This window comes from Arachis stenosperma, chromosome 9, assembly GCF_014773155.1.
Source record: "Arachis stenosperma cultivar V10309 chromosome 9, arast.V10309.gnm1.PFL2, whole genome shotgun sequence".
Lineage (NCBI taxonomy): Eukaryota > Viridiplantae > Streptophyta > Magnoliopsida > Fabales > Fabaceae > Arachis > Arachis stenosperma.
Genome location: NC_080385.1, coordinates 149,101,580 through 149,115,509, shown reverse-complemented (window position 1 = coordinate 149,115,509; position 13,930 = coordinate 149,101,580). Strand labels below are relative to the sequence as shown.

The 13,930-nt window shown below is 39.8% G+C and overlaps 2 non-coding genes across 2 annotated transcripts; both read left to right on the top strand.

Annotated features, from left to right (window-relative positions):
* Positions 1-4,519: 4,519 nt before the first annotated feature.
* On the top strand, positions 4,520-4,627 carry LOC130953198 (small nucleolar RNA R71). The gene has a single exon (XR_009075370.1). It is a non-coding gene; the product is annotated as a small nucleolar RNA R71 (small nucleolar RNA).
* A 4,356-nt stretch (positions 4,628-8,983) lies between these two features.
* LOC130953196 (small nucleolar RNA R71) lies at positions 8,984-9,091 on the top strand. The gene has a single exon (XR_009075369.1). It is a non-coding gene; the product is annotated as a small nucleolar RNA R71 (small nucleolar RNA).
* The last annotated feature ends 4,839 nt before the right edge of the window (positions 9,092-13,930 follow it).

The following is a 13,930-nucleotide window of genomic DNA, read 5'->3' as shown; positions in this document are numbered from 1 at the left end:
AAGCAACTGAAGATCAAATAAGATAAAAAGAAGAGAATATGCAATGAACTCCAAAAACATCTATGAAGATCAGTATTAATTAGATGAGCGGGGCTTTTATCTTTTTGCTTCTGAATAGTTTTGGCATCTCACTCTATCCCTTGTAATTCAGAATGATTGGCTTCCTTAGGAACTTAGAATCCAGATAGTGTTAATGATTCTCCTAGTAAAGTATGATGATTCTTGAACATAGCTATTTATTGAGTCTTGGCTGTGGCCCAAAGCACTCTGTCTTCCAGTATTACCACCGGATACATACATGCCACAGACACATAATTGGGTGAACCTTTTCAGATTGTGACTCAGCTTTGCTAAAGTCCCCAATTAGAGGTGTCCAGGGTTCTTAAGCACACTCTTATTGCCTTGGATCACAACTTTATTTCTTTCTTTTTCTTTCTCTCTCTTTTTTTTTTTGTATTCACTGCTTTTTCTTGCTTCAAGAATCATTTTTAATGATTTTTCAGATCCTCAGTAACATGTCTCCTTTTTCATCATTCTTTCAAGAGCCAACATTCATGAACCACAAGTTCAAAAGACATATGCACTGTTCAAGCATACATTCAGAGAACAAAAGGGTTGCCACCACATCAAAATAATTAAACTATTATAAAATTCAGAATTCATGCAATTCTTCTCCTTTTCAATTAAGAACAATTTTTATTCAAGAAAGGTGATGGATTCATAGGACATTCATAACTTTAAGGCATAGACACTAAGACACTAATGATCACAAGACACAAACATGGATAACATAAAGCATAAAAATCGAAAGACAGAAGAATAAAGAACAAGGAATCAAGGAACGGGTCCACCTTAGTGATGGCGGCTCTTTCTTGCTCTTGAAGATCCTATGGAGTGCTTGAGCTCCTCAATGTCTCTTCCTTGTCTTTGTTGCTCCTCCCTCATGATTCTTTGGTCTTCTCTAATTTCATGGAGGAGAATGGAGTGTTCTTGATGCTCCACCCTTAGTTGTCCCATGTTGGAACTCAATTCTCCTAGGGAGGTGTTTAGTTGCTCCCAATAGTTTTGTGGAGGAAAGTGCATCCCTTGAGGAATCTCAGGGATCTCTTGGTGAGAGGGGTCTCTTGTGTACTCCATCCTTTTCTTGGTGATTGGCTTGTCCTCATCAATGGGGGTATCTCCCTCTATGTCAACTCCAACTGAATAACAGAGGTGACAGATGAGATGAGGAAAGGCTAACCTTGCCAAAGTGGAGGTCTTGTCCGCCACCTTGTAGAGTTCTTGGGCTATAACCTCATGAATTTCTATTTCTTCTCCAATCATGATGCTATGGATCATGATGGCCCGGTCTATGGTAACTTCGGACCGGTTGCTAGTGGGAATGATTGAGCGTTGTATGAACTCTAACCATCCTCTAGCCACGGGCTTGAGGTCATGCCTTCTTAATTGAACCGGCTTGCCTCTTGAATCTTGCTTCCATTGTGCGCCCTCTTCACATATGATTGTGAGGACTTGGTCCAACCTTTGATCAAAGTTGACCCTTCTTGTATAAGGATGCTCATCTCCTTGCATCATAGGCAAGTTGAACGCCACCCTCACACTCTCCGGACTAAAATCCAAGTATTTCCCCGAACCATAGTGAGATAATTCTTTGGATTCGGGTTCACACTTTGGTCATGGTTCTTGGTGATCCATGCATTGGCATAGAACTCTTGAACCATCAAGATTCCGACTTGTTGAATGGGGTTGGTAAGTACTTCCCAACCTCTTCTTCGGATCTCATGGCGGATCTCCGGATATTCACCCTTTTTGAGTGAAAAGGGGACCTCGGGGATCACCTTCTTCAAGGCCACAACTTCATAGAAGTGGTCTTGATGCACCCTTGAGAGGAATCTATCCATCTCCCATGACTCGGAGGTGGAAGCTTTTGCCTTCCCTTTCCTCTTTCTAGAGGTTTCTCCGGCCTTGGATGCCATAAATGGTTATGGAAAAATGAAAAAGCAACGCTTTTACCACACCAAACTTAAAATGTTTGCTCGTCCTCGAGCAAAAGAAGAAAGAAGAGAGTAGAAGAAGAAGAAATGAGGAAGAGGGGGAAGGTGGTGTGTTCGGCCAAGAAGGGAAAGAAGGGGTGTTTAGGTTATGTGAAAATGAAGGGTTGAAGAAGGGTATATATAGGAGAGAGGGGGGTAATGGTTCGGCCATGATGGGTGGGTTTGGGAGGGAAAGTGGTTTGAAGTTGAAGGGTGAGGTTGGTGGGGATTTATGAAGGATGGATGTGAGTGGTGAAGAGAAAGATGGGATTTGATAGGTGAAGGATTTTTGGGGAAGAGGTGTTGAGGTGATTGGTGAATGGGGGAAGAAGAGAGAAAGTGATGGTGGGGTCCTGTGGGGTCCACAGATCCTTTGGTGTCAAGGAAAAGTCATCCCTGCACCAAATGTTGCTCAAAATCACGTTTTGAGCTATTTCTGGCGTTAAACGCCGGGCTGGTGCCCATTCCTGGCGTTTAACGCCAGGTTGTTGCCCTTTACTGGCGTTTAACGCCAGTCTGGTGCCCCTTTCTGGCGTTAAACGCCCAGAATGGTGCCAGACTGGGCGTTAAACGCCCAACAGCTAGCATTACTGGCGTTTGAACGCCAGCTTCTTCTCCTCCAGGGTGTGCTATTTTTCTTCCTGTTTTTCATTCTGTTTTTGCTTTTTTTCATTGTTTTTGTGACTTCTTATGATCATCAACCTACAAAAAGATAAAATAACAAAAGAAAATAGTAACTATAAAACATTGGGTTGCCTCCTAACAAGCGCTTCTTTAATGTCATTAGCTTGACAGAGGACTCTCATGGAGCCTCAGAAATGCTCAGAACCGTGTTGGAACCTCCCAACACCAAACTTAGAGTTTGAATGTGGGGGTTCAACACCAAACTTAGAGTTTGGTTGTGGCCTCCCAACACCAAACTTAGAGTTTGACTGTGGGGGCTCTGCTTGGCTCTGTTTTGAGAGAAGCTCTTCATGCTTCCTCTCCATGATGATAGAGGGATGTCCTTGGGCCTTAAACACCAAAGATTCTTCATTCACTTGAATGATCAACTCTCCTCTATCAACATCAATCACAGCCTTTGCTGTGGCTAGGAAGGGTCTGCCAAGGATGATGGATTCATCCATGCACTTCCCAGTCTCTAGGACTATGAAATCAGTAGGGATGTAATGGTCTTCAATCTTCACCAAAACATTCTCTACAAGTCCATGAGCTTGTTTTCTTGAATTGTCTGCCATCTCTAATGAGATTCTTGCAGCTTGCACCTCAAAGATCCCTAATTTCTCCATTACAGAGAGGGGCATGAGGTTTACACTTGACCCTAAGTCACACAAGGCCTTCTTGAAGGTCATGGTGCCTATGGTACAAGGTATAGAAAACTTCCCAGGATCTTGCTTCTTTTGAGGCAGTTTCTGCCTAGACAAGTCATCTAGTTCTTTGGTGAGCAAGGGAGGTTCATCCTCCCAAGTCTCATTTCCAAATAACTTGTCATTTAGCTTCATGATTGCTCCAAGGTATTTAGCAACTTGCTCTTCAGTGACATACTCATCCTCTTCAAAGGAAGAATACTCATCAGAGCTCATGAATGGCAGAAGTAAGTCCAATGGAATCTCTATGGTCTCATTTTGAGCCTCAGATTCCCATTGGAACTCAGAGGAGATTGGTACACGCCCACTGAGGTCTTCCTCAGTGGCGTCCTCCTCCTCTTTCCTCTCCACATTCGGCCATGGTTATGGCTTTGCACTCTCCTTTTGGATTTTCTTCTGTATTACTTGGGAGAGTACTAGGAGGGAGTTCAGTAACTTTCTTGCTCAGCTGACCCACTTGTCCTTCCAAATTTCTGATGGAGGACCTTGTTTCATTCATGAAACTTTGAGTGGTCTTTATTAGATCAGAGACCGTTGTTGCTAAGTCAGAAGTATTCTGCTTAGAACTCTCTGTCTGTTGCTGAGAAGATGATGGAAAAGGCTTGCTATTGCTAAACCTGTTTCTTCCACCATTATTGTTATTGAAACCTTGTTGAGGTCTCTCTTGATTCTTCCATGAGAGATTTGGGTGATTTCTCCATGAAGAATTATAGGTGTTTCCATAGGGTTCTCCTAGGTAATTCACCTCTTCCATGGAAGGGTTCTCAGGATCATAAGCTTCTTCCTCAGATGAAGCATCCTTAGTACTGTTTGGTGCATTTTGCATTCCAGACAGACTTTGAGAAATCAAATTGACTTGTTGAGTCAATATCTTGTTCTGAGCCAATATGGCATTCAGAGTGTCAATCTCAAGAACTCCTTTCTTCTGACTAGTCCCATTGTTCACAGGATTCCTTTCAGAAGTGTACATGAATTGGTTATTGCAACCATTTCAATCAATTCTTGAGCTTCTGCAGGCGTCTTCTTCAGATGAAGAGATCCTCCAGCAGAGCTATCCAAAGACATCTTGGATAGTTCAGAGAGACCATCATAGAAAATTCCTATGATGCTCCATTCAGAAAGCATGTCTGAGGGACATCTTCTGATTAATTGTTTGTATCTTTCCCAAGCTTCATAGAGGGATTCTCCATCCTTCTGTCTGAAGGTTTGGACTTCCACTCTAAGCTTACTCCATCTTTGTGGTGGAAAGAACTTTGCCAAGAAGGCATTGACTAGCTTTTCCCAAGAGTCCAGGCTTTCTTTAGGTTGAGAATCCAACCATATTCTAGCTCTGTCTCTTACAGCAAAAGGGAATAGCATCAGTTTGTAGACCTCAGGGTTAACCCCATTAGTCTTGACTGTGTCACAGATTTGCAAGAATTCAGCTAAGAACTGATGAGGATCTTCCATTGGAAGTCCATGGAACTTGCAATTCTGTTGCATTAGAGAAACTAATTGAGGCTTAAGCTCAAAGTTGTTTGCTCCAATGGCAGGGATAGAGATGCTTCTCCCATAAAAATCAGGAGTAGGTGCAGTGAAGTCACCCAGCACCTTCCTTGCATTGTTGGCATTGTTGTTGTTTTCGGCTGCCATGTGGTCTTCTTCCTTGAAGAATTCGGTCAGGTCCTCTAAAGAGAGTTGTGTTTTAGCTTCTCTTAGCTTTCTCTTCAAGGTCCTTTCGGGTTCAGGATCAGCTTCAACAAGAATGCCTTTGTCTCTGCTCCTGCTCATATGAAAGAGGAGAGAAAAAGAAAATGTGGAATCCTCTATGTCACAGTATAGAGATTCCTTGAAGTGTCAGAGGAAAAGAGAAATAGTAAGAAGAAGGAGAAGAAGAATTCGAACTTTAATTAGATAAGGTTCGAATTGTGCATTTAGAAGGAGTGGTACTCCATAAATAGAAGGATGTGGGAAGGAGGGAAGAGAATTTTCGAAAATTCAATTAAAAGATTTTGAAAACATTTTGAAAATTTGATTGATAATTTTCAAAAATTAAAAGTGAAAAAGAAATCAAGTGATTTTTGAAAAAGATTTTGAAATTAGAAATTAAAAAGATTTGATTGAAAACTATTTTGAAAAAAAATGTGATTAAAAAAGATTTGATTGAAAAGTTATGGTTTTAAAAAGATATAATTGAGAAGATATGATTTGAAAAACATTTTAAAAAGATTTGTTTTGAAAACAATTTGAAAAGATATGATTTAAAAAGAAATTGATGACTTGCCTAACAAGAAAAGATATGATTCAAACATAAAACCTTCCTCAACAGAAAAGGCAACATACTTGAAATGTTGAATCAAATCATTAATTGATAGTAAGTATCTTTGAAAAAGGAAAGAAATTGATTTTGAAAACATTTGATTGAAAAGATATGATTTGAAAGAGATTTGGTTTTGAAAAACTTTGAAAACTTGAAAAAAAATTGATTTGAAAACAAAATCTTCCCCCTAGCACCATCCTGGCGTTAAACGCCCAGAATGGTATACATTCTGGCGTTTAACGCCCAAAATGCTACCTTTTTGGGCGTTAAACGCCCAACCAGGTACCCTGGCTGGCGTTTAAACGCCAGTCTGCCTTCTTCACTGGGCATTTTTGAATGCTCAGCTTTTTCTGTATAATTCCTCTGCAGTATGTTCTGAATCTTCAATTCTTTGTATTATTGACTTGAAAAGACACAAATTAAAAATATTTTTGGATTTTTTTAGTAATCAAAATGCAACAAGAATCAAATAACAATGCATGCAAGACACCAAACTTAGCAGTTTGTGTACTACTGACACTATATGAGACACATAAATACTCAAGCCAAAAGAATTCAAAGATCAAAACAAAGAAATATATGCATGGATTCGAAAAATGTAACAAAAACATGCATTTGACACCAAACTTAAGATGAGACTCTAGACTCAAGCAAGAAACAGCAAATATTTTTTTTTTGGTTTTTATGATTTTGTAATTTTTTTTTTTGTGTTTTTTTTTTTCGAAAATTAAGTGGGAAAAGATATCGAAATTCTTAATGAGAATTCCAGGAATCAGTGCAATGCTAGTCTAAGACTCCGGTCCAGGAATTAGACATGGCTTCACAGCCAGCCAAGCTTTCAAAGAAAGCTTCGGTCCAAAACACTAGACATGACCAAAGGTCAGCCAAGCCTTAGCAGATCACTGCTCCAAAAGCAAAATTGATGAAAATCAACAAGCTCTTGTGGTGATAAGTTGAAACCTCGGTCCAATCAGATTAGACATGGCTTCTCAGCCAGCCAGATTTCAACAAATCATCATAAAACTCTAGAATTCATCTTCAAGAATTTCGAAAAAAATAAATACCTAATCTAAGCAACAAGATGAACCGTCAGTTGTCCAAACTAGAACAATCCCAGGCATTGTTACCAAAAGCTTGCTCAAAACTTGAACAATCCCCGGCAACGGCGCCAAAAACTTGGTGCGCAAAATTGTGAACAATACTTTTCACAACTCTCATAATCCCCGGTAATGGCTCCAAAAACGTGGTAGCTCAATACCATGGCATTACACAACTTCGCACAACTAACCAGCAAGTGCACTGGGTCGTCCAAGTAATACCTTACGTGAGTAAGGGTCGATCCCACGGAGATTGTTAGCATTGAAGCAAGCTATGGTCATCTTGTAAATCTTAGTCAGGCAAACTCAAATGTATATGATGATGAACGAAAATAATATAAAGATAAAGATAGAGATACTTATGTATATCATTGGTGTAAGAGCTTCAGACAAGTGTATGAAGATGCCTTCCCTTCCGTCTCTCTGCTTTCCTACTACCTTCATCCAATCCTTCTTACTCCTTTCCATGGCAAGCTTGTGTAGGGTTTCACTGTTGTCAGCAGCTACCTCCCATCCTCTCAGTGAAAGCGATTGCATATGTCCTGTCACGGCATAGCGGAATTCAGCTGTCGGTTCTCGGTCAGGCCGGAATAATATCCATTGATACTTTTGCGTCTGTCACTAACGCCCTAGCCTGCTAGGAGTTTGAAGCACGTCACAGTCATTCAGTCATTGAATCCTACTCAGAATACCAGACAAGGTTAGACCTTCCGGATTCTCTTGAATGCTGCCATCAGTTCTTGCCTATACCACGAAGACTCTGATCTCACGGAATGGTTGGCTCGTTTGTCAGGCGAGCACTCGGTTGTCAGGCGATCAACCATGCATCGTGCAATCAGGAATCCAAGAGATATTCACTAAGCCTCAGATGCTTGTAGAACAAGAATGGTTGTCAGTCACCTTGTTCATGAGTGAGAATGGTGATGGGCGTCAATCATCACCTTCATCATGTTGAAGAGCAAGTGATATCTTGGATAAAGAACAAGCGGAATTGAATGGAAGAACAATAGTAATTGCATTAATACTCGAGGTACAGCAGAGCTCCACACCTTAATCTATGGTGTGTAGAAACTCCACCGTTGAAAATACATAAGAACAAGGTCTAGGCATGGCCGAATGGCCAGCCTCCAAAGGTCTAAGATAGCATATAACAAAGATAGCTACCCCCCAAAAGTCTTTTAATACAATAGTAAAAGGTCCTACTTATAGAAAACTAGTACATAGATGAGTAAATGACATAAAAATCCACTTCCGGGCCCACTTGGTGTGTGCTTGGGCTGAGCAATGAAGCTTTTTCGTGTAGAGACTCTCCTTGGAGTCAAACGCCAGCTTTAGTGCCAGTTTGGGCGTTTAACTCCCAATTAGGTGCCAGTTCCGGCGTTTAACGCTGGAATTTCTTGAGGTGACTTTGAACTCCGGTTTGGGCCATCAAATCTTGGGCAAAGTATGGACTATTATATATTGCTGGAAAGCCCAGGATGTCTACTTTCCAACGCCGTTGAGAGCGCGCCAATTGGGCTTCTGTAGCTCCAGAAAATCCACGTCGAGTGCAGGGAGGTCAGAATCCAACAGCATCTGCAGTCCTTTTGAGTCTCTGGATCAGATTTTTGCTCAGGTCCCTCAATTTCAGCCAGAAAATACCTGAAATCACAGAAAAACACACAAGCTCATAGTAAAGTCCAGAAAAGTGAAATTTAATTAAAAACTAATAAAAATATAATAAAAACTAACTAAATCATAACAAAAACATACTAAAAACAATGCCAAAAAGTATACAAATTATCCGCTCATCAGTTCTCCTAGGTAATTCACCTCTTCCATGGAAGGGTTCTCAGGATCATAAGCTTCTTCCTCAGATGAAGCATCCTTAGTACTGTTTGGTGCATTTTGCATTCCAGACAGACTTTGAGAAATCAAATTGACTTGTTGAGTCAATATCTTGTTCTGAGCCAATATGGCATTCAGAGTGTCAATCTCAAGAACTCCTTTCTTCTGACTAGTCCCATTGTTCACAGGATTCCTTTCAGAAGTGTACATGAATTGGTTATTTGCAACCATTTCAATCAATTCTTGAGCTTCTGCAGGCGTCTTCTTCAGATGAAGAGATCCTCCAGCAGAGCTATCCAAAGACATCTTGGATAGTTCAGAGAGACCATCATAGAAAATACCTATGATGCTCCATTCAGAAAGCATGTCTGAGGGACATCTTCTGATTAATTGTTTGTATCTTTCCCAAGCTTCATAGAGGGATTCTCCATCCTTCTGTCTGAAGGTTTGGACTTCCACTCTAAGCTTACTCCATCTTTGTGGTGGAAAGAACTTTGCCAAGAAGGCATTGACTAGCTTTTCCCAAGAGTCCAGGCTTTCTTTAGGTTGAGAATCCAACCATATTCTAGCTCTGTCTCTTACAGCAAAAGGGAATAGCATCAGTCTGTAGACCTCAGGGTTAACCCCATTAGTCTTGACTGTGTCACAGATTTGCAAGAATTCAGCTAAGAACTGATGAGGATCTTCCATTGGAAGTCCATGGAACTTGCAATTCTGTTGCATTAGAGAAACTAATTGAGGCTTAAGCTCAAAGTTGTTTGCTCCAATGGCAGGGATAGAGATGCTTCTCCCATAAAAATCAGGAGTAGGTGCAGTGAAGTCACCCAGCACCTTCCTTGCATCGTTGGCATTGTTGTTGTTTTCGGCTGCCATGTGTTCTTCTTCCTTGAAGAATTCGGTCAGGTCCTCTAAAGAGAGTTGTGCTTTAGCTTCTCTTAGCTTTCTCTTCAAGGTCCTTTCGGGTTCAGGATCAGCTTCAACAAGAATGCCTTTGTCTCTGCTCCTGCTCATATGAAAGAGGAGAGAAAAAGAAAATGTGGAATCCTCTATGTCACAGTATAGAGATTCCTTAAAGTGTCAGAGGAAAAGAGAAATAGTAAGAAGAAGGAGAAGAAGAATTCAAACTTTAATTAGATAAGGTTCGAATTGTGCATTTAGAAGGAGTGGTACTCCATAAATAGAAGGATGTGGGAAGGAGGGAAGAGAATTTTCGAAAATTCAATTAAAAGATTTTGAAAACATTTTGAAAATTTGATTGATAATTTTCGAAAATTAAAAGTGAAAAAGAAATCAAGTGATTTTTGAAAAAGATTTTGAAATTAGAAATTAAAAAGATTTGATTGAAAACTATTTTGAAAAAAATGTGATTAAAAAGATTTGATTGAAAAGTTATGGTTTTAAAAAGATATAATTGAGAAGATATGATTTGAAAAACATTTTAAAAAGATTTGTTTTGAAAACAATTTGAAAAGATATGATTTTAAAAGAAATTGATGACTTGCCTAACAAGAAAAGATATGATTCAAACATAAAACCTTCCTCAACAGAAAAGGCAACATACTTGAAATGTTGAATCAAATCATTAATTGATAGTAAGTATCTTTGAAAAAGGAAAGAAATTGATTTTGAAAACATTTGATTGAAAAGATATGATTTGAAAAAGATTTGGTTTTGAAAAACTTTGAAAACTTGAAAAAAAAATTGATTTGAAAACAAAATCTTCCCCCTAGCACCATCCTGGCGTTAAACGCCCAGAATGGTATACATTCTGGCGTTTAACGCCCAAAATGCTACCTTTTTGGGCGTTAAACGCCCAACCAGGTACCCTGGCTGGCGTTTAAACGCCAGTCTGCCTTCTTCACTGGGCATTTTTGAATGCTCAGCTTTTTCTGTATAATTCCTCTGCAGTATGTTCTGAATCTTCAATTCTTTGTATTATTGACTTGAAAAGACACAAATTAAAAATATTTTTGGATTTTTTTAGTAATCAAAATGCAACAAGAATCAAATAACAATGCATGCAAGACACCAAACTTAGCAGTTTGTGTACTACTGACACTATATGAGACACATAAATACTCAAGCCAAAAGAATTCAAAGATCAAAACAAAGAAATATATGCATGGATTCAAAAAATGTAACAAAAACATGCATTTGACACCAAACTTAAGATGAGACTCTAGACTCAAGCAAGAAACAGCAAATATTTTTTTTTTGGTTTTTATGATTTTGTAATTTTTTTTGTGTTTCTTTTTTCGAAAATTAAGTGGAAAAAGGTATCAAAATTCTTAATGAGAATTCCAGGAATCAGTGCAATGCTAGTCTAAGACTCCGGTCCAGGAATTAGATATGGCTTCACAGCCAGCCAAGCTTTCAAAGAAAGCTTCGGTCCAAAACACTAGACATGACCAAAGGTCAGCCAAGCCTTAGCGGATCACTGCTCCAAAAGCAAAATTGATGAAAATCAACAAGCTCTTGTGGTGATAAGTTGAAACCTCGGTCCAATCAGATTAGACATGGCTTCTCAGCCAGCCAGATTTCAACAAATCATCATGAAACTCTAGAATTCATCTTCAAGAATTTCGAAAAAAATAAATACCTAATCTAAGCAACAAGATGAACCGTCAGTTGTCCAAACTAGAACAATCCCAGGCATTGTTACCAAAAGCTTGCTCAAAACTTGAACAATCCCCGGCAACGGCGCCAAAAACTTGGTGCGCGAAATTGTGAACAATACTTTTCACAACTCTCATAATCCCCGGTAATGGCTCCAAAAACGTGGTAGCTCAATACCATGGCATTACACAACTTCGCACAACTAACCAGCAAGTGCACTGGGTCGTCCAAGTAATACCTTACGTGAGTAAGGGTCGATCCCACGGAGATTGTTAGCATTGAAGCAAGCTATGGTCATCTTGTAAATCTTAGTCAGGCAAACTCAAATGTATATAATGATGAACGAAAATAATATAAAGATAAAGATAGAGATAATTATGTATATCATTGGTGTAAGAGCTTTAGACAAGTGTATGAAGATGCCTTCCCTTCCGTCTCTCTGCTTTCCTACTGCCTTCATCCAATCCTTCTTACTCCTTTCCATGGCAAGCTTGTGTAGGGTTTCACTGTTGTCAGCAGCTACCTCCCATCCTCTCAGTGAAAGCGATTGCATATGTCCTGTCACGGCATAGCGGAATTTAGCTGTCGGTTCTCGGTCAGGCCGGAATAATATCCATTGATACTTTTGCGTCTGTCACTAACGCCCTAGCCTGCTAGGAGTTTGAAGCACGTCACAGTCATTCAGTCATTGAATCCTACTCAGAATACCACAGACAAGGTTAGACCTTCCGGATTCTCTTGAATGCTGCCATCAGTTCTTGCCTATACCACGAAGACTCTGATCTCACGGAATGGTTGGCTCGTTTGTCAGGCGAGCACTCGGTTGTCAGGCGATCAACCATGCATCGTGCAATCAGGAATCCAAGAGATATTCACTAAGCCTCAGATGCTTGTAGAACAAGAATGGTTGTCAGTCACCTTGTTCATGAGTGAGAATGGTGATGGGCGTCAATCATCACCTTCATCATGTTGAAGAACAAGTGATATCTTGGATAAAGAACAAGCGGAATTGAATGGAAGAACAATAGTAATTGCATTAATACTCGAGGTACAGCAGAGCTCCACACCTTAATCTATGGTGTGTAGAAACTCCACCGTTGAAAATACATAAGAACAAGGTCTAGGCATGGCCGAATGGCCAGCCTCCAAAGGTCTAAGATAGCATATAACAAAGATAGCTACCCCCCAAAAGTCTTTTAATACAATAGTAAAAGGTCCTACTTATAGAAAACTAGTACATAGATGAGTAAATGACATAAAAATCCACTTCCGGGCCCACTTGGTGTGTGCTTGGGCTGAGCAATGAAGCTTTTTCGTGTAGAGACTCTCCTTGGAGTTAAACGCCAGCTTTAGTGCCAGTTTGGGCGTTTAACTCCCAATTAGGTGCCAGTTCCGGCGTTTAACGCTGGAATTTCTTGAGGTGACTTTGAACTCCGGTTTGGGCCATCAAATCTTGGGCAAAGTATGAACTATTATATATTGCTGGAAAGCCCAGGATGTCTACTTTCCAACGCCGTTGAGAGCGCGCCAATTGGGCTTCTGTAGCTCCATAAAATCCACTTCGAGTGTAGGGAGGTCAGAATCCAACAGCATCTGCAGTCCTTTTGAGTCTCTGGATCAGATTTTTGCTCAGGTCCCTCAATTTCAGCCAGAAAATACCTGAAATCACAGAAAAACACACAAACTCATAGTAAAGTCCAGAAAAGTGAAATTTAATTAAAAACTAATAAAAATATAATAAAAACTAACTAAATCATAACAAAAACATACTAAAAACAATGCCAAAAAGTATACAAATTATCCGCTCATCAATTTCACTAGCTCCAAGCGAGGGTATGATGTATTGATATAGATCTGCTGAGGCAGAGCAACTGGTAATGATTTTGCCTATGATTCTGAGTCTGATTCGTGAAAGAATCAGCGGATTGGGAAACATGTGTAACATGAACTAGATTTAGTACCCCCTTACGACAGAAGCCTATTTATGGATTAGTGAGAATCTAGGCTGGATACTTGGTGAAAAGGAGTTTAGGATGCTTAGTGAGTTTCTATTGCAGTGCATTGCATTTATTTGGCACTTTTACCGTACTGGGAACCCATGGGCCCGGGGTTCTCATTCCGTATATATCTCTTGTTTTTCAGATACAGGTTCAGGTGCTCAAAAGTGAGCTGTGGTTCGTCTGAGAGCCGGCGAAGATCCTTATTTTCTCTACTTTGTGTTTTGCTTAGAATCTCTCCACCTTTGTTTTGAAAAGATTATATTATGTATTGAACTCTTTTGGAACTTGCCTATAGAGGCTTTTATGTTTCCTTTGGGAGAGATTAGGATATATTGTTGTCAGCTACTTTCATACTGTACCCTAGCCGGCCTAAACTTCGCGGGTCGCGACTAGTGGCTATTTACTTATGTTATATATATATCTATCTGTTATCTATCTCTTAATCTCCTTTATGCCTTGTCCGTATATCGCTTTCGACTTCGCGGTTTAACTTTTCGTTGTCGAAACGTGAGTGATACGTCTTCGCGATTTTATTTCTACTCTTTTCAGGCTTCTCGATTAATACTCCTTTCAAAATTACCTATATTTATATATTAAAAATCCACCTGAGAGTCGTACCACCGTAATATCACTGACTTATGACTCGAGCATAAGGATTTGAATATTAGGGTGTTACACTGGGTGACTTTAC